The sequence below is a fragment of the Canis aureus genome, chromosome 32 (genome assembly GCF_053574225.1).
Source record: "Canis aureus isolate CA01 chromosome 32, VMU_Caureus_v.1.0, whole genome shotgun sequence".
NCBI lineage: Eukaryota > Metazoa > Chordata > Mammalia > Carnivora > Canidae > Canis > Canis aureus.
In genome coordinates, this window is record NC_135642.1 from 18,044,252 (window position 1) to 18,070,722 (window position 26,471).

Consider the following 26,471-nt stretch of genomic DNA (forward strand, 5'->3'; position numbering starts at 1 on the left):
TTATGATCCCTCATCAATCACAATAGATAATAGATAGACAGATAATAGATAATGGAAAGAAGCCCACATCTCAGGAGATGTAGAAAAAGCATTTGACAAGATCAAACATCAAACACCGTTTTATGATTGAAAGAAAAAAAAATACCATTCAAGAAACTAAAACCAGAAGGATTTCCTTAATAACATCTATAAAAACAAAACAAAACAAAACAAAAAAACACCATGCTTAGTGATAAATGACCAAGTACTTTCCCTTATGATCAACAGAATATAAGGATATCCACTCTCACCACTTCTACTCAACATTGTACTAGAGGTTCTATGTAAGAAAATTATGCAAAAAAACATACTTAAAAAGCATCCAGATTGGAAGACATGAATTAAAAACTGTCTATAATTGCAGATGATATAATCTGGACCCCTCTCATTTCTGAGAGCTTTCTCTATCTTTGCTTAATAAACTTCTATAGCTTTACTCTTCTTTGTCCGCAAGATTTATTCTTCAACTCTGTGAGACAAGAAGAACCAAGCCTTCCAGCTTCAATATGTCATTAAACGTTTGTCTAAACCTATGGGATGTACAACATCAAGAGTGAATCCTACAGTAAACTTAAACTATGTACTTTGAGTTATTAAAATGTATCAGCATAGTTTCATCCTCAGTAAAAATGTATCATTTTGGTGTGTGATGTTGATAATGGGGAGGCTACATATATATGAAGGCAAGGGGTATATGGAAAATAAATGTATCTTCTACTCAATCTTGTTGTAAACATAAAACTCTAAAGAATTGTCTTAAAAAATTTTAACTTATATATGAATATTTATAGCTACATTATTAAAAATAGCCAAAATGTAGAAATAACTCAAATGTCCTTAAAATGATGGACAGATAAGTAAAACATGGCAAGTCCATAGAATGAATTTTATTCACTCATCTAAAAAATATTGACACATTCTAAACATAGGTGAATCTTGAAAATTTATGTTAAACGAAGGAAGCCATTCACAAAAGGCAAGTCACATGATTCCATTTATTTGAAATGTCCAAGATAAGCAAACTCATGAAGATGAAAAGTAGTTTAGTATCGTTGAAGGAGTGAGAGGGGATTTCATGGAAGAATTATGAGTATATGTCTCTTTGAAGTGATGAAAATGTTCTTGATTTCAATAATGATGATGATCACACATCTTTGTGAGTATATGAAAAAGCACTAAATTGTATATAGTTTAAAAGGCTAAGTTTTATAGTATGTTATCTACGCTCCATGAAATATAAAAATTCATTAATGTGACTCACAAATTATCTCAACTAATTATGAATAAACACTTGATAAACTCTAATACATTCCATAATTCTTTATTGTTTTTACTTTAATCCCAATATAGTTAAAATACCATGTTATATTAATTTTAGGAGAACAATACAGTGATTCAACAATTTGATACATTACTCAATGTTCATCAAGATAAGTACTCTTACTCCCCTTCACCTATTTCATCCGCCTCCTCTCTGTTAACCATCAGTTTGTTCTCTATAGTTAAGAGTTTATATTTTGGGTTCTTTTTTTTTCCTTTGTTCATTTGTTTTGTTTCTTAAACTCTACATATGAATGAAATCATATGGTATCTGTCTTTCTCAGACTGTCTTATTTCACTTAGTATAATACTCTCTAGCTCCATCTGTGCTGTTGCAAATGGAAACATTTCATTCTTTTTTATGGCTGAGTAGTATTCCATTGTGCATATATACCACTTCTTCTTTACATCTATACATCTATCAACAGACACTTGGACTGCCTCCATAACTTGGCTATTGTAAATAATGCGACTATAAATATAGGGGTACATATGTTCCTTTGAATTTGTTTTTTGTTTTTTGGTGGGTTTCTTTTTTGCAAGGGGGATTCTTTGGGTACTCAGTAGTGCAATTACTGGATCATTGAGTAGTTCCATTTTTAACTTTTTGAGGAACTTTAATAGTGTCTTCCACAGTGGCTGCAAAAGTTTGCATTTCTACCAACAGTAAAAGGGTTCCCTTTTTTCCAATCCTCACTAACACTTCTTGTTCCTTGTGTTTTTTACTTTAGCCATTTTGACAGGTGCGAGTTGATATAGTATTAGTTTTGATTTGCATTTCCTTGATGACTCATGATATTGAGCATCTTCACATGTGTCTTGGCTATCTGGATGTCTTTGGAGAAATGTCTATTCATGTCTTCTATCCATTTAATTTGTTTTGTGTATGTGTATATGTGTTGAGTTTTCCAAATTATTTATATATTTTGGATACTAATCCTGTATCAGATATGTCATTTGCAAACATCTTCCCCATTCCATCGGTCACCTTTTACTTTTGTTGTTTCCTTCATTGTGCAAAAGCTTTTATTTTGATGTAGTCCCAAGAGTTTTTTTGTTTGTTTGTTTGTTTCCCTTCCCTTAGGAGATATATCTAGAAAAATGTTGCTATGTCTGATGTTAGAGAAATTAACTGTCTGTGCTCTCTTCCAAAATTTTTATATTTTCAGCCTCACATTTAGGTCTTTAACCCATTTTGAATTTATCTTTCTGTATGGTGTAAGCCAGTTCCAGTATCATTATTTTGCATGTAGCTATCTACTTCTCCCAACAACATTTGTTAAAGAGACTTTTTCCCATTGCATGCTCTTTCCTCCTTTGTCAAAGATGTATTGCCCATATAAATGTGTGTTTATTTCTGTGTCTTTAGTCTACCCCTTGATCTATAAGCCTATTTTTGTGCCAGTACCATACCATTATGATTACTGACAATTTGTTTTATAATTTGAAATGTGGAATTGTGATGCCTCCAGCTTTTCCTCATCCAAGATTATGTTGGTTACTCTGTGATTTCTGTGGTTCTGCTCAAATTTTAGGATATTTTGTTCTATTTCTGTGAAAAAACGTTATTGACATTTTGAAAGGGATTGCATTAAATGTATAGATTGCTTTGGGTAGTATGGACATTTTAACAATATTGTTATTTCCAATCCATGAGCATGGGATGTCTTTCCACTTGTTTGTGCTGTTTTCAATATCTTTTATGAATGTTTTACAATTTTCAGAGTACCAATCTTTCACCTCCTTGGTTAAGTTTATTCCTAGGTATGTTATTATCTTTCATGCAATTGTAAATGGAATTCCTTCCTCAATTTCTTTATGTTGCTTCAATATTAGTGTATAAAAACGCCATGGAGTTCCATATGTAGATTTTATATCCTGCAACTTCAACAAATTATTTATCACTTTTCATGGTGTACTAGTGGAATCTTTAGGGTTTTCAACATAGTATCATGGCATCTCCAAATACTGCAAGTTTGAAAGTTTTACTTCTTCCTTGCCAATTTGGATGGTTTTTATTCCTTCCTTTTTATCTGCTTTCTGACTTCTAGCACTATGTTTAATAACAATGGTTAGATTGGATACTGGATACTCCTGTCTTATTCCTGACCTTAGGGGAAACAATTTCAGTTTTTCCCCACTCAGTCTGCTGTTAGCTGTGAGTTTTTCATATATGGCCTGTATTATGCTGAAGTATGTTCCCTCTAACCCTATTTTGTTGAGGGCGTTTATCATGCATCGTATGGTACTGTGTTAAATGTTTTCTCTACATCAATTGAAATGATCATATGGTATTCATTCCTTCTTTTATTAACGTGATGTTTTGTTTTTTGTTTTTTGTTTTTTTAACGTGATGTTTAACATTGTGAATATTGAACTTCCTTTGCATCCCAGGGATAAATCTCATTTTATCATAGTGAAAGATTCTTTTCATGTATCATTGGATTCGGTATTTTGTTGAGGAATTTTATATTTATGTTCATAAGAAATGTTGGCCTGTAGTTCTCCCTTTTTTTGTAGTGTCTTTATCTGGTTTTGGTATGAGGGTAATGCTGGCTTCATAGAATGAATTAGGAACTTTTCTTTCCTCTTCTAGTTTTTGGAATAGTTTGAGATAGTTTCAACTTCTCTTTAAATGTTTGATTGAATTCATCTCTGAAGCCATCTGGTCTGGCACTTTTATTTGCTGAGAGTTTTTTTTATTACTGATTCAATTTTATTGCTGGTTGTCAGTCTGCTTAAATTTTTTTACTTCTCCCTGATTCAACCTTGGGAGGTCATATGTTCTTAAAAATGTATGTTTCTTTTAAATTGTCGAATTTGTGGGCATATAATTTTTCAAAATGTTCTCTCACATTCTTTTGTATTTCTGTGGTTTCACTAGCTATTTCTCCCCTTTTATTTCTGATATTTGAGTTCTCTCTCTCTTTCTCTCTCTCTCTCCTCCCTTTATCCTTCTTTTTAATGAATCTAGGAAAAGGTTTATTTTATTGGTTTTTTAATGAATTTAGGAAAAGGTTTATTGGTTTCGGTGATCTTTTCAAAGAATCAGATACTGGTTTCATTGATCTGTTATATTGATGGGGTTTTGTTTGTTTTTTGTTTTGTTGTTTTGTTTTGTTTTGATTCTAGTTTATTTCTGCTCTCAACTTTACTATTTTCTTACTTGTATTGGTTTGGAGTTTTGTTTGTTTATAGCTCCTTTAGATGTAACGTTAGGCTGATTATTTGGGATCTTTCTTGCTTCCTGGGGGTAGGCCTGTATTGCTATAAACTACCCCCTTAAAACACGTTTTTGCTGTGTCCCAAAGATTTTGAATCACAGTATTTAAATTTTCATTTGTCTCTATGTATTTTTTGCTTTTGTCTTTGATTTCTTTTGGATCTTTTCATTGTTTAATAGCATGCCATATAATATCAATATATTTGTGTGCTTTCCAGACTTTTCTTCTTGTGGATGATTTCTACTTTCATAATGTGGTCAAAAGAGGGGCATGGTAATATTACAATCTTTTTGAGTTTTTTAAGACTTGCTTGTGGCCTAATATGTGATCTATTCTGAAGAATAGCATATGCACACATGAAAATTAAAAGTTGATTTTGCTGTTTTAAAATGAAACATTCTGAATACATCTGTAAGATCCATCTGATGCAAGCTGTCACTCAAAACCACTGTTTTCCTTGTTGATTTTCTGTTTGGATGATCTATAGATGTAAGTCAATGTTAAAGTCCACTATTATTATTGTTATCGATTAGTTCTTTTATGTTTGTTATTAACTGACTTATGTACTTGGGTATTCTCATGTTGGAAGTATTAATATTTATCATTTTTTAAATATTTTATTTATTTATTCATGAGAGATACAGAGAGAGAAAGGTAGGGACACAGGCAGAGGGAGAAGCAGGCTCCATGCAGGGAGCCCGACGTGGGACTCAATCCCAGGTCTCCAGGATCACACCCTGGGCTGAAAGTGGCACTAAACCACTAAGCCACTGGGACTGCCCTATTTATCATTGTTGTATCTTCTTGTTGGATTATAACATTTATGATTATATAGTCCTTTTTTGTTCACTTTTATAGCCTTTGTTTTAAACTCTATTTTGTCTGATGTAAGTATTGCTACTCTAGCTTTCTTTGCACTTCTATTTGCATAATAAATGTTTCTCCATTCCTTTCAAATCTGAAATGAGTCTCTCATAGTCAGCATATAAATTGGTCTTATATTTTTATTCATTCCAACATCTTATATCTTTTGATTGGAGATTTGTCTATTTACATTGAAAATACGTATTGGTATGTATTTATTGCCATTTTCTTACTTGTTTTATGGTTGTTTTCTATTTTTTTTTTTTTGGTTGTTTTCTATATCCTCTCTGTTCCTTTCTTCTCCTACTCTCTCTTGTCATAATTAGTTGACTTTGTTTAGCAAAATACTTGCATTCCTTAATCTTTATTTTTGCATATCTATTACTGTTTTTGGATTTCTGCTTACCATTCAGTTTATATATAACATCTTCTGCATATAACAATCTATATTAAACTGATAGTTGCTTAATTTTGAACCCATTCTTTACCCCTCTCCCCTCCACATTTCAGATATTTGGTATCATATTTTAATTATTTCATATTGTGCTTCTCTTGACTGATTTTTACAGATATATTTTTTTAGTTTTTGTGTTTCCTTTTTTTTTTTTTTTATTCTTATGTATGGTGTTTTCTTTCCACTGAAAGAGTTCCAGTGTTTCCTGGTTTAGTGGTCATAATGCCTTCAACTTTTGTCTGGGAAACTCTGTATCTCTCTATTCTAAATGATAGCCTTATTGGTGAATAGATAGGCTACAGATTTTTCCTTTTCAGTGCTTTGAATATATCATGCCACCCTCTTCTGGCCTGCAAAATTTCTGCTGAAAAATAAGCTGATAGCCCTATGTAGTTTCCTTTGTACATAACTGTCTTCTTTTCCCTTGCACCTTTAAAATTCTTTATGACTTTTTTTTTTTTTTTTTGCCTTTTTAATTACTATGTGTCTTGGTGTTGACCTCCATTGGTTGAATTTGTTGGGGGAATCTATACCTCCTAAATCTGAATTTCTTGTTTCCTCACCAGATTTGGGAAGTTTTCAGCTATTATTTCTTCAAATATATTTTCTGCCCCCTTTTTACTCATGCCCTCCTGGGAGGCTTGCTATATAAATGTTATTATGCTTGATGGAGTCATTGAGTTCTCCAAGTCCATTCTTATTATGAAATACTTCTCTCTTCCCTCTTCATCTTGTTTTCCATTATTCTATCCTCCAGGCCACTTTTATGTTTCTCAGCTTCCTATAACCTATTTATTCCATTTATTGTATTTTTACTTTTATGGAGTTCTTTATCTATATTATTTTTTTATTTTTATTGTTTTTTTTTTTTTCAGGTCCAACCAACAGTGTTTATTGAATGTGAAGTCATCCCAGCCCCCTTTCACGGGGAAGACAGTCCAAGGAGAAAGAAGAATAATACACGTTAAATACCCACCTGCACACTCACACACTCTCACACACTTGCGCACACGCATGCCGCACACTCGTCCAAGCTCCTGCAGTGACACGTCGCACACCCTCCCCCCCCCCACCCCCCAAGCCAGAGGCACGGCTGTCAGGGTCAGTGCGGAGCTGGGGCTCCAGGATAGGTTCTAGCAGCAGCAGCCGGTCCCCCTGCCCCCTGCCCTCCACCCTGCCCCGCGCCTGCCCCCGGGGCCGCGGTGCCTAGCACGCGAGTGACAACTCTTCCCCGCTCTGCCGCAGGTGCTTCTTGGCCCGGATCTCGTTCATGGCCTCTTCAATGGAGCACGTGTCCCTCTTGTTGGCCACAGGCTAGCCATAGGTCTTGTTGCCTGCAACATGTGGGCGGCGTCCTTGGCTGCCCCCAGCGGATGAGGTGGTGTTCTTGTCTTTGTAGTTACTAGCAGGGCTCACCACCACCGGGCCCTGCTGTGCCACCTCCTCCTCTTGCCGCTGGGCCAGCTCCTTCGGCTTCCGTTTTTCCTCAGCCTTCTGGGGGTCCCATTCCTCGCCCCGGCGGTAGGAGTCCAGCTCCTCGTCTGACGGCGCAAACTCCTTTTTGAAGATTATGTAAGCGACTCTTGTCATCTTCCTGGAAAGAGAAGGACGTTAGGCCAGCCACTTCCACGACATCGTGTAGGATGCTCCTATCTTGTTCATTGGCTGAAACTTTTTCTTGATCTGCGCTCTGTCTTGCATGAAATCCGATACTTCTTTCTCCTTCCCTTTATGAAACTCCACTTTCTGCTGTTTCTCTTGCTCCTGTAGTTTCTTCAGGTGCGCAGCCTGCTCTTGGGCCTTGCCCTGAAGACTCCTGGTCCCCGAGGCTGGGTGGCTTCTCCATGGAGCTCAGGATGGAGCCCAGTAGGTCCGCCCTCTTGGGAGTCATTTTTTATTTTTTTGATAAATGTCTCAGTGATGTCCTCCACCCTTTACTGAAATCCAATGAGTATCTTTATCATCATTACTTTAAATTCTCTATCAGGCATACTACATATTTCTGTTTTGCTTAATCTCTTGCTGTGATTTTGTGCTGTTCTTTTACTTGGAACACATTTCTTTGTCTTATCACTTTGTCTACCTCTCTGTTTCTCTGTGTTAGAAAAGTCAGCTATATCTGCTCTTGAAAGCAGTAGCTTTATGAAGAAGAGGTCGTACAAGTACCATGCAGTGCAGTGTCCCCGTTAACCAGAACCTGGCACTTCAGAACAGTTGTCTATGTGTGTTGTTAGTATCCTGCTACTGTGTCTGAGTCTACCTTTTATTTCAGGCCAGACATCTGAATCTACTCTCCGCTTGCTGTGGGCTGTGCTTGCTCTCCGTGGAGTTAGTGAGACCCAGGTAGGCAGGTTCTAGGGTATTGGAGCATAGAAAGGCTCAGAGGTAAGGCAGCAGTGAAAGCAAAATCTGTGCTGAGTCCAGGGCCTAGACTAGAAGGCTTTGAGTGCAAGAGTCCTCAGGAGAATGTGTGGTTTGAGTGCGCTGCTAACAGGTTAGATAGTAATTTTCTGTAAAGTGCTGCTTTCTGCAGATAGCCCTGTGTTTATGCAGAGGGATAAAGGAGGAAAATGGCATCCGTCAGCTCCTCTATTCCTGAGGAAGTCTCCCAAATGCTCTGAAGTCTGTATAAAGAGATCTCTCTCCTATTTGCCCTAGGAATTGTGCAAATTGTGGCTTAATCAGTGCTGAGTTAGATGACTTGTAAAGCTTCAAGCTCCAAGTCCCACTGGTTATACAACCACATGGAATTCAGCCTTTCTGAGTTTCAAAGCCAGACTTTGTGTGGTTTGTCTTGCCCATGTGAGCTCCCTGGTGCAAGGGACCGTTTCTTTCCCCATTTCTTGGGCACAGCTCCTTCTTCCTGTGGGCAACTCCCAACCACTTCTTCTGCCCTTCTTAACCTCTCAGATGTGACTTTTTCTCTGCATTTAGTTGTAGAGTTTGTTCTGCCAGCCTTTAGATTGCTCTCCAGCTTGTTTACATGGATGTGAGTAATTTCAAGTTATAAACTTGGGACTGGGTGAGCTTAAGGTCCTCCTTTCTGCCATCTTCCCAAGCTCAATCACATTTCATAATTTTTAAATCAGTAGAAAACTAATAATAGAATATTTCACTTAAATTGATAAATAGTATTCAAAAACATGCAACAAGTAACATACAAATAATATCCAGAGCTTACTAAAATTTCTGCAAACAATGTCTGAAACATAGTATCACACAAAGCATTTTTTAGGCTCACCTGATCAAATATCACAGGAGAGAGGGGTGGTTGGGACATCACAGAAATAAACTTCAAGTAATATAAATAGCATTAGGGTTTTAAACTTCAGCTTTAAAATAATTATACTTATTATGTTAATGAAGTAAATTATAAGATAGGAAATTAAACCAGAGAACCCAGGTCATATAAAAATATTAATTGCAAAAATTAGGACTTAAATTACCAAAAGTAATGATGGGAATGTAGTATTTAGGTTTAAAAACAGATGAAATGTAGCAGATGAAAGGATTAATTAAATGATGATAATTCAATAGAATATATCCACACTAAGAATAGAGTTAGAAAGGTAAGACCAACTGAAAAAGAAGATAAGAGACTTCTGGACTATAATGAGAAGGTCTAAAATATCTGTAAAAAGAGTTTCAAAAGGAGGAAAAAGAAAGGATGGGGTAAAAACAATAGTTGAAATAATATTAGCCAAAAATTTTCCAAAACTGAAAAAAAAACAACTAGTTAGAGTTTTCAAGTAGCTCAAGAATTGTAGAAGGAAAAATACAAATCAAACAAACCCAACACCACCAAGAAAAACTTAGGCAAACTACTAAAAACTAAAGAAAGAGAAGAAAGCAAGCAACCAAAGACAGAACAAGCATACTGCATACTACCTATAAAGAAGAACAATAAATTTGTGGCTTACTTTCCAATAAAAGTTATGGAAGTCAGAAAAATATGAAACAGTTTAAAGTGGTAAAAGAAAACAAATGTCAAATTAGATTTGTTTTTTAATAATAAATTTATTTTTTATTGGTGTTCAATTTGCCAACATACAGAATAACACCTAGTGCTCATCCATCCCATCAAGTGCCCACCTTAGTGACCGCCACCCAGTCACCCCACCCCCAGTCCACCTCCCCTATCACCACCTCTAGTAGTGATAATGTTCTTCAATAATATAGTCACATGAAAGTGCTATTCAGAAAAAAAAAAAAAATGAAAGGACCCATCACTGGCTAAATCTTACTAAAAGTCTCCCTAAAGGTACAAAGCAAATTCTTCTGGCAAGGAGAAAAATCATGCTAAATGGAAGTGGAAAAAAATAAAAAAGGAATGTAGAACAAATAAAATGGTATATTAGTATATACCTATTACATATAGGTAAATATGTAATACATACAAGTAAATATTGACTGTATTTGAAGGAAAAGTTAATTTTATGGTTAAAAATTTATGTAAAATTAGAATATATGCCTTCAAAGCATATAATTTTGTAGGAAGACAGATGGACTTAAGCATTCTAAGATTCTTGCTTTGTCAGCAAAGTTATAAACTCCTCAATTCATTTTGAGGTTTTTTTTTAAAGATTTTATTTATTCACTCATGAGAGACACACACACACAGAGAGAGAGAGAGGCAGAGACATAGGCAGAGGGAGAAGCAGGCTCCATGCAAGGAGCCTGATGTGGGACTCAATCCCAGAACTCCAGGATCATACCCTGGGCCAAAGGCAGGCACTAAACCACTGAGCCACCCAGGGATCCCCTATTTTGAGTTTGAATAAGTCAAGAATGCATGTTATTAATAAAAGAATTATAAAAGTAAAGTTGTATAATTTTAAAAATAAATTACTAACCCTGAAAGTGGAAGGGGGTAAAAATCAATATGGAGCAAAGAGAACAGATTTAAATTCAATTATCTCTGGGGTGCCTGACTGGCTCAGTCAGTAGAGCAGGAGACTCTTGATCTCAGGATTGTAAAAGTTTGAGCCCCATATTGGATGGACAGATTATCTGAAAATAAAATCATAAAATAAAATAAATTCAGTTATCTCTACAATAATATGTAAATGGACTAAACGATCAAATTGGATTTCAAAACATTATACTGCACATAAGAGGCAGAGTATATAAATTTAAGAATACATAAAAGTAGAATTTGATCCAAAAGTGTATGATATGAAATAGTAACCAAATGAATACCAGTTCAGCTGTACTAATATTAGACACAGGACACATGGAGACAAAAACATATTTAAATATAAAAGTGAATGCCAAAATAATAAAAGCTCACTCTTTCAGACAGACATTCTAAATCTATATGCATCTAATAACCCAAAGTCAGAAGTTATGAAATAGAGAAACTCATTCATTTCATGGTAAATTAATAAAATAGAAAAAAAGTGTATACATGACTAGAAAATGTGAACAACCCAATTAAAAGATTCACTTCAATATACACCTCAAAATACATATATAGAAAGAATATCAGGATCAACAAAAGCCAGAATGCACATTCTTGTCACATGCACACAAACTACCAAACATAATAATGTCTTTTTATTTTTTTTATTTTTTTATTTTTTATTTTATTTTTTATTTATTTATGATAGTCACGCAGAGAGAGAGAGAGAGAGGCAGAGACACAGGCAGAGGGAGAAGCAGGCTCCATGCACCGGGAGCCCGACGTGGGATTCGATCCCGGGTCTCCAGGATCGCGCCCTGGGCCAAAGGCAGGCGCCAAACCGCTGCGCCACCCAGGGATCCCAATAATGTCTTGAACATAAAGAAATCCTCAAAAATGTTTATTGATCAAAGTAGAATAAACAAGAAATCTGTAACAAAAACGATGTCTAGGAAACCCTAAGATGTTTGGAATGTAAGAATTGACTTCTAAATAACACAATGGCTAAAGTAGATAAGACAATGAGCATTAAGAAATATTTTAATTGAATGATAAATGAAATTTTACATGGAAAAATCCTTGAGATATACAACTAACTCAGTTCTTAGGAAAAAAATTAGGGACTAAAATTCAAATGAAAGAAATAAAGCTTGGAAATTGATACAAGAATCCATTTTCAGCACACCAGGTAACTCAATTCATTAAGTGTCAGACTCTTGATTTTGTCTCACATCATGATTTCAGGGTAGTGGGGTAGAGCTCACACTAGCCTCCACACTCAATAGTAAATCTGTTTGAGATTCTCTCTCTTTACCTCCCTCGACTTCTCCCCACATTTGCATGTGCTCTGTAGAATAAATAAGTAAATATTTTTTAAAAAGAAGAATCCATTTCAAACAGCTTTTGAATACTAGAACATCAAATTAAAACAAGATTGATGAATGGAAATAATAAAACAACAGCAGATATTAATGAAAAAGAAAAAACGTGTACAATAGAGAAAATAGACACTTGTAAATACTGGATAATTGAGAAGACAAATATACTCAATAAGCCTCCAGCAAGACTAATGGAGAAAAAAAATAACAAATCATGAATATGAAGAATGAAAAAAGAGACATTACAGCAATTCTACAAACATTAAAAAAAATAAATAAAAGTAGACTCTAAAGAAATTTAGCCAAAAAGTGAAAAATTCCTTAAAATACACCACATACCAAAATTGGCATATGCACAGTCTATTTTATTAAAGAAATCAAGATAGAGTTTAATATATTCCTGTAATGAAGTATAAGGCCATGAAAGTTTCTTTTTAAGTTTCTTCAAAAATTTTAACATGATATAACATTAATCTTCTCAAAACTCAAGACAATAAAAAAGAGAGAGAGAGAGGATATTCCTCGTTTCATTTTTTATGGCCATAATGAAATTGACATTAAAATCTGTAAAGCTGGAGGCATCACAACTCCAGGTTTCAAATTCTATTTCAAAGTTCTAGTGATCAAGACAGTTTATTACTGGCACAATAAAACCCACACAGATCAGTGGAAAAGAACAGAAAACCCAGAAAGAAAGCCACAACTATGCAGTAAATTAATCTTTCGCAGAGTACGAAAACAACTGCTCAAAACTTTTGGGATTCAGCAAAGGTGATCCTAAGAGGGAAGTATATAGCAATACAAGCCTTTCTCAGGAAATAAGAAAAGTCTCAAATATATAACCTAATATTACACCTAAATGAGCAACAGAAAGAATAGCAAATAAAACCTAAACGAAGTAGAAGACAAGAATTAATAAAGATTAGAGCATAAATCAATGAATCAGAAACCAAAAGAACAATAGAACAGATCAACTAAACTAGGAGCTGGTTCTTCGAATGAATTAATAGGATTGATAAACTAGACTTATAAAGAGGGAGAGAGAGAGAGAGAAAAGGACCCAAATTAATAACATCATGATAAAAGAGGAGAAATACAACCAACATCAAAAAAAAATACAAACAATTATAAGAACATACTATGAACAACTATATGCCAACAAATTAGGCAATCTGGAAAAAATGGATGCATTCCTAGAGACATATAAACCACCAAACTGAAACAGGAAGACATAGGAAACCTGCACAGATCCATAACCAGCAAGAAAATTGAAGCAGTAATTAAAAAAAAAAAATCACCCAACAAACAATAGTCTACGGTCAGATGGTTTCCCAGGAGAATTCTACCAAATTTTAAAGAAGAACTAATATTTATTCTCCTGAAGCTATTTCAAAAAATAAAAAATGGAAGGAAGACCCCCAAACTAGTTCTATGAGACCAGCATCATCTTGATCCCAAAACCAGACAAAGACCACACCAAAAAGGAGAACTATAGACCAATACCCCTGATGAACATGGATGCCAAAATGCTCACCAAGATTCTAGCCAACAGGATCCAACAGTAAACTCAAAGGCTTATTCACCACAACCAAGTGGGATTTATTCCTGGGCTGCAAGAATGGTTCAACATCAGCAACTCAATCCACGTGATACAACACATGAATAAAAGGGACAAGAACCATATGATCCTCTCAACTGATGCAGAAGAAGCATCCTTTCTTGATTAAAACTTTCCATAGTGTAGGGATAGAGGGAACATAATATCATAAAAACTGTATACAAAAAGCCCACAATAAATATTTTCAAGGGGGAAAATTGAGAGCTTTTCCCTGAAGGTCAGGAACACAACAGAGATGTCCACTCTAACCACCATTGTTCAACACAGTACTACAAGTCCTAGCCTCAGCAATCAGACAACAAAAAAGAAAAAAAAAAAACACATCCAAATCATCAAAGAAGAAGTCAAATTTTCACTCTTCCCAGATGACCTGATACATATGTGGAAAACCCAAAAGACTCCAACCCAAAATTGCTAGAACTCATATAGGAATTCAGCAAAGTGGCAGGATATGGAATATACAGAAATCAGTTGCATTTCTATACACTAACAAAGAAGAAAGATAAATTAAGGAGTCAATCCCATTTACCACTGCATCAAAAACCATAAGATACCTAGGAATAAAACTAATCAAAGGGGTCAAGGATCTGTCCTCTGAAAACTATAGAACACTTATGAAATAAATTGATGAAGACACAAAGAAATGGAAATCATTCCACACTCATGTATTAGAAACACATATTGTTACAATGTCTATGCTACCAGAACAAATATTGTTATAATGTCTATTCTACCCAAAGCAATTGATACATTCAGTGCAATCCCTATTAAAATACCATCAACATATTTTTTCACAGGGTCAAAAAAAATCCTAAAATTTGTATGGAACCAGAAAAGACCCCCCAAATAGGCAAAGGAAGGTTGAAAAAGAAAACCAAAGCTGGTGGCATCACAATTCTGGGCTTCAAGCTATATTACAAAGCTGTGATCATCAAGACAATATGGTACTAACAAAAAAAAATAAAACAGATACATACATCCGTAGAACAGAATACAGAACCAAAAATGGACCCTCAACTCTATGGTCAACTAATCTTCGATAAACTACCAAAGAATATCCAATGGAAAAAAAGACAGTGTCTTCAACAAATGGTGCTGGGAAAATTGGACACCACATGCAGAAGAATGAAACTGGACCATCATATACAAAGATAAACTCAAAATGGATGAAAGACCTAAATGTGAAACAGGAGTCCATCAAAATCCTAGAGGAGAACACAACCTCTTTGATCTCAGCCACAGCAACAACTTGCTAGACACATCTCCAAAGGCAAGGGAAACAAAAGCAAAAATGAACTATTGGGACTTCATCGAGATAAGGCACTTTTGCACAGCAAAGGAAACAGTCAACAAAACCAAGAGACAACTGAATGAATGGGAGAAGATATCTGCAAATTGACATATCAGATAAAGGGCTAGTATCTCAAATCCCCAGACATTTCTCCAAAGAAGACATTCAAATGAACAATAGACACATGAAAAAGTGTTCAAAATCATCTGGCATCAAGAAAACACAAATCAAAACCACAGGAGATACCACCTCACACCAGTCAGAATGGCTAAAATCGACAATTCAGGAAACAACAGATGTTGGTGAAGATGTGGAGAAAGGCGAATCCTCTTACACTGTAGGTGGGAATGCAAGCTGGTGCAGCCACTCTGGAAAACAGTATAGAGTTTCCTCAAGAAGTTAAAAATATAGCTACCCTACTACCCATCAATTGCACTACTAGGTATTTACCCCAAAGATACTGATGCAGTGAAACGGCGGGACACCTGTACCCCAATGTTTATAGCAATAATGTCCACAATAGCCAAACTATGGAAAGAGCCCAGATGTCCATCGACAGATGGATAAAGCAGATGTGATGTGTATGTGTATATATATGACACATATATGTGTGTGTGTGTGTGTGTGTATATATATATATATATGGTCAATATATATATAGTTGTCAATATATATATATATAACTCATCCATCAAAGAGAAAGAAATCTTGCCATTTGCAATGACATGGATGGAACTACAGGGTATTATGCTAGACAAAATAACTCCATCAGAGAAAAACAATTATATGATTTCATTCATATGTGGAATTTAACAAACACAACAGAGAAGCAGGGAAAAAGGAGAGAAAAATAAAACAAGATAAAATCCAAGAGGGAGACAAATGATAAAATATGAACAATTTGTGTTATCCCATGAGGACTAGTTCAGGTCAACATTTAAAGATAGTAAGAATGCAATTCACTATAGTAACAGAAACAAAGTTATGAAATCATTTCAACATACCATAAAGCTTTCTTTTGTTTTTGTATATTTTTTATTGGAGTTTGATTTGCCAACATATAGTATAACACCGAGTGCTCATCCCGTCAAATGCCCCCTGACTCAGTGCCCGTCACCCAGTCACCACAACCCCCGCCCACCTCCCTTTTCACTACCCCTTGTTCATTTCCCAGCGTTAGGAGTCTCTCATGTTTTTCACCCTCTCTGATTTTTCCACTCATTTTCTCTCCTTTCCCCTATAATCCCTTTCACTATTTTTTATATTCCCCATATGTGTGAAACCATATGATTGTGCTTCTCCAATTGACTTACTTCACTCAGCATAATACCCTCCAGTTCCATCCACATTGAAGCAAATGGTGGGTATTCATTTAATTTCAGGATCTATTTGTGATAAAATCTCTTAGCAAACATTATAATAATTCAATGAACTATATACTATTTTGCACCATTTGATTCAACCTTACTAGAAAGAACATCTGAACAACCACCTTCTACCTACTTTGTTTCTTGTTTCTTTAGTTATTTTTTTTCCAATTAGTCACTTCCTTTCCATATTTGATTTATGAATATCATGAATTTTTAAAGTACCTCCAAATATTGTGGGTGCAGTTTATTGCCCAGTCCTATTCATGTTTAGTGACCATATGGCTGCTTTGATCACTGCACTGTTAAAGAGCTCAATTCAAACAGAGGCTTTACATATGCTTGTGTTAATTTAGGTCCTTATGCTTCTGCCATGAGTCATGGGAAGAACACATCCTGGGTTATTACTGGACCAAAGAGAATGAAAACACATATGGAGCAACATTGAACCCAAATTTCAGCCAAGAGCTAACCTCAGGTAATCCCAACCTAGGTCACCAGAAATACACAACTAAGAGAAAGAAAGAAATATTTATATGCTTCTTATGGTGAACTACTTAGTTTTGGATTATTTTCATGCAATCTTATTTCAGCTGAAACCTCACCAGTATACCTTTTAAAGATTTAATGGACCCATGGGTAATTCTTAGTTTGCATCTGTAAATTCAAGAGAACTTTGATATATTAAATTAGAGGTCAAAAAAGACTGGAAAGTCAAATAACACTGGACAGTTAAAGTAAAATAATCTTATTTAAAAGAATTAATATTTATTCAATGTTAATAAATACTGAATGACCTTGTATTATATTATCAACAATATCCTGGTGCTTTAATACATGAAAATATATGTGTGATTATGCTACAGGAGTAGGGGGATACATTTTCCCTCAATAGAGTAATCCAACACTGCCTTTCTCCCCATAGTGAATGCTAAAACATTGGTAGGGTTCTTATTACTTCTCATGACATTTGTGACTTTATTCCTCTTGTACCTAAATATGGATGGAGATTGTCAGCAAGTGCACAGAGTGCCCAGAACAGATATAAAAACTGAATTCTATGCTTTTCTTTGGAAAAGTTTGGAATATCCCAACATACATTTTTGGCTTGCACACATATTTGTGACTCTGTCATAGCCCTCAGTCTAATTGCATGATTTTTCCCATTATGTTTCTTTCACACATAGCATAAGATGCCATATGCCAGTTTCTCCCAGCTGGGAGATCCCCATATTCACCAGAGTTGCTATGCAGTTATATTTTTATTGCCACCTCCTCCTCTCAGTGCTGCCAGTGCTGCAAATGACGTATTAAATCCATTCTAGGCTTTCACACCAAAGTCTCTTAGCATTCTGCAAGGCAGAAACACAGATGAACACTATTTTTAATTTAAAAGCACAGTCAGATATTAAAAAGAAAAGACCAGCCCTGTATTAGGATAAAATTAATATATTCTTCAAAAAACTATTCATCATTTTTCTTTGTCCCAACTTACAACAACCAGTCTTATTTTTATGTATCTTAATTGTGATTGTCTATAGTCTTATTTTATGCACACTATTACAGTATAAAATACTTACTGTGTTATATAAATGTGGGCATAACCACACACATCAGCTATAGAAACTCTTAAGATGTCACTTGAAGGAAGGAAACATAGACTTTTATTGCTAATATTTATTTTAGATGCCTAAGGAGTCTATAGAAATGAAATACCCTCTTATAATGCTTAATACATAAAAGTATATAAATGCTTTTCACATCCTTAACCATTGAAAATCTGGAAAATCAAACTTCCTGTAGTTTTGAATAATTATGGCATTCATTCATCCAATTAAAGCACTCAATCACAGTATACCCTTTGTATTATTTTGCCTCTATATTTTTTCTCTATTCAGAAGTGAAATTAGTGTAATTTGAGAGGTTATTTAATTACAAAATCCAATCAGACTTAACTAAGACATACTTTTTAATTGAGACTTTATCTCAAATACTTATAGATACACATGCAATTGTAAAAAATAATACAGAGAATCCAGGTATGCTTTACATAGTTCCAAAAAAAAAAAAAGAAAGTGTCTTGTAACATCATAGAACATTATCACAACCAGATTACTGACATGGGTAGAGTCGAGACACAGGATATTCCTATATCCACAAAGATCTCACTTGTTGTCTTTTATAGGCACATTCACCTTCCTGCCACCTCCACCACACCTTCTTAATCCAGGCAAACATTGTGTCCTCCTTTTCTACAATTTTGTCATTTAAAGAACATTAGGGAAATGGAATAATGCAGTACATAACTCTTTGTGATTAGTTTTTTTCATTCAATACATAGTTCTTGGGAGATTCAAACAGGTTGTTGAATGTACCAATAATCTGTTCCTTTCTCCTGCAGAGTAGTATTTCATAGTATGGATATATTATATCATAGGTTGTTTAAGCATTGACCCATTGAAATACATCTGGATTTTTTTCCAGTTTTGACTATTGTAAATAAAGCTGCTAAAAGCACTCAAGTACAGGTTTGTTTGTAAACATAAATCTTTATTTCTTGAGAGTAAATGCCTGAAAAGATTAGTGCTAGGTCATATAGCAATTACATTTCTTGTTCTTAAAAAGCCTGACAAGTATTTTCCAGAGTGAAATCAATCTCTAATCTCTGGAATAAACACAGTATATTGATAATGTACAATCTTTACTATTATTGTATTCTATTTGCTAGTATTTTCTTAAGACATTATGTATATTTATGAGGAATATTAGTCTGTAGTTTTTTTTGTATACTTTGTATGGTTTTTGATATCAAGGTAATACTAGTTTCTAAAAGAGTTGAGAAGTCTCTCCTCTTCTATTTTTTAGAAGACATTATGTAGAATTTGTTTCACTTATTTTAAAACATTTGGTGGATTTTTCTAGTGAAACCATCTGGCTTGAAAGAATTTTTGGTAGTCTTCAAATTACAAATTCAATTTCTTAACAGTCATAAGGCAATTAAAATGATCTTTTCCATAATGATGAATTATGGTGTTTGTTTTAGAGGACTTGGCAATCTAGGTTGTCATTTTTATGTACATAAAGTTGTTTGTGGTATTTACTCTTTTTATCCTTTTGCTATCTACAGTCTATCCACTCTTTCATTTCTGATACTGGCAATTTGTGTCTTCTTTTTCTTTGTGTGTCTTCTTAGAGACTTGTTAATTTTATTATTGTTTTCAAAGTCCCAGTTATTGGTTTTATCTATTATTTTTATGTGTTTAATTATTTATTTCTCTTCCTTTGTTTATTATTTAGTTCCTTCTGCTAGCTTTGGATTTTAGTTTGCTCTTTAATTTTTATGTTCTTAAATTAGGATCTTAAACTACTGATTTAGGCCTTCTCCTCTTTTCTAATATATGCATTTAGTGCTTTAAAATTTCCTTTCAGCACAGCTTTATCTTGGTCTTACAAATTTTGGTATGTTGTATATCCATTTTCAGAGTCCATAATTTATTTTATTTCTCTTAAGACTTCCTCTTTGACCCACAGACTATTTAGAAGTATGTTGTTTTCGTTCCAAATGTTTTGAAATTTCATGGTATCTTTCTGACAATGATTTCTAGTTCAATTCCTTTGTGGTCAGTGTATCACTGTGTGGTACCAACTCTTAAATTTGTTGAAGTTTGTTTTATGGTCCTATACATGATCTTGGTATATGTTCTGTAAGTACTTGAGAAGAATGCATATTCTGCTGTTTTAGGGTGAAGAGTTCTACAAATATCATTAGATCATGTTACTTGATGGTGTGGTTGAATCACTCTATATCCTTAATTTCAGTCTAGTTCTATCAAATTTTAAAAGAGAAGTGTTGAAGTCTCTGATGACAATTGTTAATTTATCCATTTCTTCTTTTAATCATATCATTTTTAGTCTCACATATTTTGCAGGTCTGTTGTTTGATGCATATACATTCAGAATTGTTAGGCCTTCTTTGTGGACTGCTCCTTTTATCATTATATAATGATGAATTCTCTGATAGTTTTTTCTGGGGTTTATCTTATATTAATATAGTCACTGATGCTTTCCTCCAATTAATATTTACATGATATGTATTTTTTTCTATTATTTATTTTCAACCTACCTATATCATCATATCTGAAGCAGGTTTCTTGTAAAAGGCATTATCGTTGGGTCACATTTTTAATCCACTATGCCAATATTTGTCCTTCAATTAGTATATTTTGATGATTCATGTTTAATCTAATTATTGATATGTTAATGCAATCTGCCATTTATTTGTTTTCTGTTAGTTATCTGTTTTCACTTTTTTCTACCACTCTGTAGGTAATTTCAACATATTTTTTAGAATTTCATTTTGCTTTATATATTATTTTTGAGTGTATCTATTCATATAAATTTTTTAGTGACTGCTCTAGGTATTACATCATGCATGCATAATTTCTCACAAGCTACTTGTGTTTCCATTGAGTGAAAAATAGAAATCTTATCACTTTTGGCATCCCTTTTTTTTAACCTCATTTTTAATATAATTGGTATAAATATTTCTTCTACATACATTTAGAATAAGAGAATGTAATTTTTGCTTCAATCATCAAACATAATGTAAAAAAATCAACAAAGGAAAAGTCTATTACATTCACCCACGTTTTTGCTGACCATGTTCTTTCTTCCTTTCTGATATTCCAAAATTCCTTCCTTTTCATTTTAAGTTTAGAGAATATCTGTTAGCCATTATTTTAGAGTAGATCTCTTGGAAACAAATTCTCTTAAGTTTTCCTTTATCTGAAAATGTCTAGACTTAGCCTTTGTTCCTAAAAAATACATTTAGTGGGCTTATAATCAGTATGTTGGCAGTTATTTTTTTTTTCCTTTCAGCTCCTTAAAGTATTGTGAGACTTCTTCGTGGCTTCCTTGATTTCTCAAGAGAAATCTACTGTGATTTGAAATGCTTTCCCCCAGAGCTAAGGTACCAATTTTCTCTGAACTTATTAATATATTTTTTCTTTGTCTATAGTTTTCAGAAGTGTGATTATGATGTGTTTTTGCATAAATCTCTTTGGGCTAAGAGTTTGCTCAGCTTCTTGAATCATCTTGTGTTTCTTGCCAAATTTGAAAAGTTTTCAGCCATTAGCTCCTCAAGTACTTTGTTTTAGCCCTTTAGCCCTGTGCTCTTTCTCTTCCCTTTCCAGAACTCAAAGATACAAATGTTAGACCTTTTGTTATAGTTCCACAACACTTTCAAACTTTTTTCATTTTTCATCTTTTTTATTTTTTAAATTTATTTTAATTAATTTATTTATTTTATGATAGACACAGAGAAAGAGAGAGGCAGAGACACAGGCAGAGGGAGAAGCAGGCTCCATGCCAGGAGCCGGATGCGGGACTCGATCCGGGGACTCCAGGATCGTGTCCTGGGCCAAAGGCAGGCGCCAAACCACTGAGCCACCCAGGGATCCCCTCATCTTTTATTTAATTTAGTAATTTATTCTATGTTGTTTAGATTGGCAACTTTCTTTTTTCTCTCAGTTCATGGATTCTTTTTACTGCCCCAATCATTCTCCTGTTGAGACAATCCACTTAACTTTTTATTTCAGTTACTAGATGTTGCATTTCTAAATTTCCCATTTAATTCTTCATAGTGTCAGTTTCTTTGTTGAAGTATTCTATTTCTTTGTTGAGGCTTTTTATATTTTTATTGTTTCAAATGTGTTCATTTTTGAAGCATTTTTATCATGCAGCATTAAAATCTTTGTCATTTCTAAAATCTCTGTCTTTAAACTGTTAACAACTATCGCTTATCTTTCTCATGTAGATCAATACCTCCCTGGTTCTTGGAATAACAAATGATTTTTTAAATTGAAATCTAGATATTTTTATAGTATGTAATGAGACTTTAGGTCTTATTAAGTTCTTGTGTTTTAATTAGCTTTTTCTGACATAGCTGTTGCCAAAGTGTTGAGACCATTTCTCTACTTGCAGGTGGAGGCAAAAGGCCAAGTTTTCCACTTGGCCTCTGTTAACACCAGAGGTGAGGAACTCCTTGTCTCTAATGAGCAGAAAGGTGAGTTCTAGCCACCCAGATGGTCTCCAGTGATAACATGGTAACATGGTATCACATGTGGGACGTGGCCTCATTACCAATGGACAATAGTGAAAGTCCCAATTCTCCACTAGGCTTCCTCTGACACCACCCCAGCAGGGATATTGAGGAGTGTCATGCTTCTTTTTTTTCCACAATAAACATTTTACCAAAGTATTGACAGTTCCTCACACATCCTTGAAATCACTGACACCGATAATACAAATACTGCACATTTAGCTGCATGCTATTGTTATCTACCTAAACATAACCTGAGAGAGTATAAATACTATATTAAGTATTAATGCCACTGGTATTACTCTTGTAGACAATTTTCATGAATGTTTCAAATATTACTATGACATTTAACTTGTGCTAACTTAATGTTCTTTGTTATTTTTGGTACATCTTTCCAATTCATCTTATGAGTCTAGATGTTTTAGACACTGTAATGGGAAAATGTGCATTACCAGCATAGCAACCATTTCACTTATAACCTAATAAAAATGTTAATCAATAAATATATTACAAAAATACCTGAAAGTGATTTTTAAATAAAAGCAGATGTTGCAATGTAAAAAAATAACTATTCTTCCCATATTGTATTCCCTCTATAATGAATACATAATTTTTCCTAAGACTTTTATTAAGATTATGAATTCACTAGGATGAATAGTCTTTCAGTTACATTTAAAATTACAAGGCAACCATTTTTCGAGGTGAAACCTTGGCATTTTTTTCTATTTGAATGATTTATAATTTGCATTTGGTAAAATTAAATACACATACTATTAACTTATTGTTTTACAAAATGTTTGATGGTAACCAAGCAAAATATATTAATACTAAGATAAGTTCCTTATATGAGCATTTTTATTATGTGAATTGTACTCCAGATTTTTTTTTAAGATTTTATTTATTTATTCATGAGAGACACAGAGAGAGAGAGAGGCAGAGACAGGGGCAGAGGGAGAAGCACACTCCAAGCAGACTGCCTGACGTGGGACTCCATCCCGGGACTCCAGGATCACGACCTGAGCCAAGAGAGATTCTCAACCGCTGAGCCACCCAGGCGTCCCTGTACTCCAGATTTTAAGATGCTTCAGCAGAGGATATGGCTGCATCATTGACGGGCTGTTCTTAGTTCATTTATTCAGAGAAAAGCACCATAATGGGCACTGGAAAACAATGGCTCAGATACTAAGCCAAAGGCAAGCACAGAAATTCATAGATCCAGTAGATGTATAGGCTAAACTGTAGGCCAGCTAGTTTGCCTGATAGAGGGGGATAGGAGAGAGAGGACCAAGGAGGATGAGATAAATTGACCTAGGATCAGAAAAAATTTCAAAATTTCAAATGCTGACCTCAGCTCCTGTTAAAGGAGCTGAAATTTGATTGGTTAGGTGTAGGGAGCAACTTATACCCCAGGGCATTGCTGAAAACAATAAACAAATCAGCTGTCAATTATACAATTTGGCAGCTTGGTTTTATCAGGTAAATCACTACTATCTGAGAAACTGTGGACACACCCAAGGTTGCACCATTTGAGGAACAACATCAGGGGCTTCAAAATAAATCATCCAGCGAGTCATAAATGTATAAGCAAATAATAGTAACAGGTTCTAGAGGTGGAGGAGAGAATGGTAATCCCGAGTTGCCACAATTATTATCCAAAATCTATAGTTTCTAACATAAAATTATGAGACATACAAAGAAACAAGAAGGTATGACTCAGGCATCAGGAATAAAAACAAGAAAGTATGACTCAGACATCAGGGAAAAAAAATTCTGTGAAAGAATCCAGATGTCCGGTTTAACAGAGAAAGTGTTCAAAGCATCCATTATAAATATGTTCAAAGAAAATCATAATTAAAAAGTAAAGTATGATGTCACATCAAATAGACAGTATTAGCAAAAAGGAACTATAAAAAAAGAACCACATACATATTCTGTAATTGAAATAAAAATATAGTCAACTGATTTTTGACCAAAATGCCAATGCCATTCAATGGGAATAGGATCATCTTTTCAACAAATCGTGCCAGGACAGCAAGAAAGTCCCATGCCCAGGAATGAAGTGGAACCCCTACCTTTCACCATTTACAAAAATTTACACAAAATGGATCAAAAAGACCAAAATGTAAGGGATGAAATCATAAAAATCTTAAAAGAAAGGTTATGGGTAAATCTTTATGAACTTGGATTTGACAATGAATTCTTAGATACAATACCAAAGGCACAAGCAACCAAAGAAAACATAAATAAACTGGACTTCATCAAAATTAAAAACTTTGCTATTTAAAGGGCATATCAAGAAAGAGAAACAACCCACAGAATTGAAGAAAATATTTGCAAATTATATATACATATATATGAGGCTTTTGTTGAAAATATAAAAAGAATTCTTAGCAAATTAAAAAATGGGCAAGGGATCTTAATAGACATTTCTCAAGGAATATATACACATAACCAATAAGCACTTAAAAGATATTCAATATCATCAGTCATCTGGAAATGCAAATCAAAATTACAGTGAGATACCACATCACATGGTGATACCATTAGGAACCTAAAATTTTAAAAGTCAGATAATAACTAGTATTTGCAAGAATGTGAAGCAATTGAAATTTCATACATTGATGGTGGAAAATATAAAGTGGTAGAGCCATTATTCATAATAGTAAAAATATGGAAACATTCCACCTGTTCATCAACAAATGAATGAATAAATAAAACGAGGTATGTTCATACAATGCAGTATTATTCAGCAATAAACATGAATTAAATACAGATATGTGCTATAGCATGGTAGAACCTTGAAAATGTGCTAAATAAAAAATCCATCCACAAAAGACCACACATTCTATGATTCCACTACATGAAATGTCCAGAATAAAAAAATCTAGAGTCATAAAGCAGAGTCATAAAATAGATTAGTATTTCCTTGGGGCAAGGGAAGAGATGGGGATTAGGAAATCAAATACCCAATGTAAATAGAATTTCCTTCTGAGTTGTCGAAAATCTAAAATTGACTGTGGCAGGTTTCCCAAAACCATGAATATATTGAAAACACTAAATTGTACACTTCAAACGTGTGAATAGTATAATATATGAATTACACCTCAATAAAACTTTTTTTTAAAACTAAATCAATATTAGAATGAAGATTCTGAGGAAAACATTTTCTAAAATGTGAATGAGTTATTATTCATACACATTCTAGAGTCGTGGAACTTCCAAGTAAAAGGGAATCAAATGTGGAAAGGAGTGGCAATATCTAAGAAGTTATGTAATTTTCCTCATTTCTGTGCATTTATAAAGATGGAATTAAGGTAATCCATAATATTTATACATAATAATTAGTATATTATAATCAATGAGATGTTCCCCATTCAGGTCAGGATGAAACATATCTACTTTAGAACCAAAAAATAAAAATTAAAGATATCAATAATTTACACATGAAAACTGGATAATTAGTATTTTGTGGCAAAAACTTTATCAATACTTAGTCCACCATAACAATAAAGAAACTATAAAGACATCTTTTAATGTAGTGGTTCCTTTAAAAATGGCAGAAACAAATTAAACTTTGGTTTAAAAGCTTTGCTATTTTTTGTTTTAAAACATTTGTCTATTTATTTATATAAGGTCTATTGCATTTTGTAAATTCATGGAATGTATATTGACTATTAAGAGTAGTAAAACTAATTTCCTCTTTTCTTTTCCCAATCACCAACATTTAGTATATATACTTCAAAATTTGTTTTTACTTTACCATGAATATAAATATAAATGCAAATAAACAGAAACTTACATATATATTCCCATCAACTGAATCAGTCCACCAATATTCAGATATACACATTGCATAAAGCCCTATTTTCAGAGAGAGACCGAGAAGATGGCAGAGTAGGAGAACCCTAAACTCAC

General features: G+C 34.1%; 1 pseudogene; it reads right to left on the reverse strand.

The window, feature by feature from the left end:
• Positions 1 to 6,885: 6,885 nt before the first annotated feature.
• On the reverse strand, positions 6,886 to 7,792 carry LOC144302853 (sperm-associated antigen 7 pseudogene; annotated as a pseudogene).
• Positions 7,793 to 26,471: the final 18,679 nt, after the last annotated feature.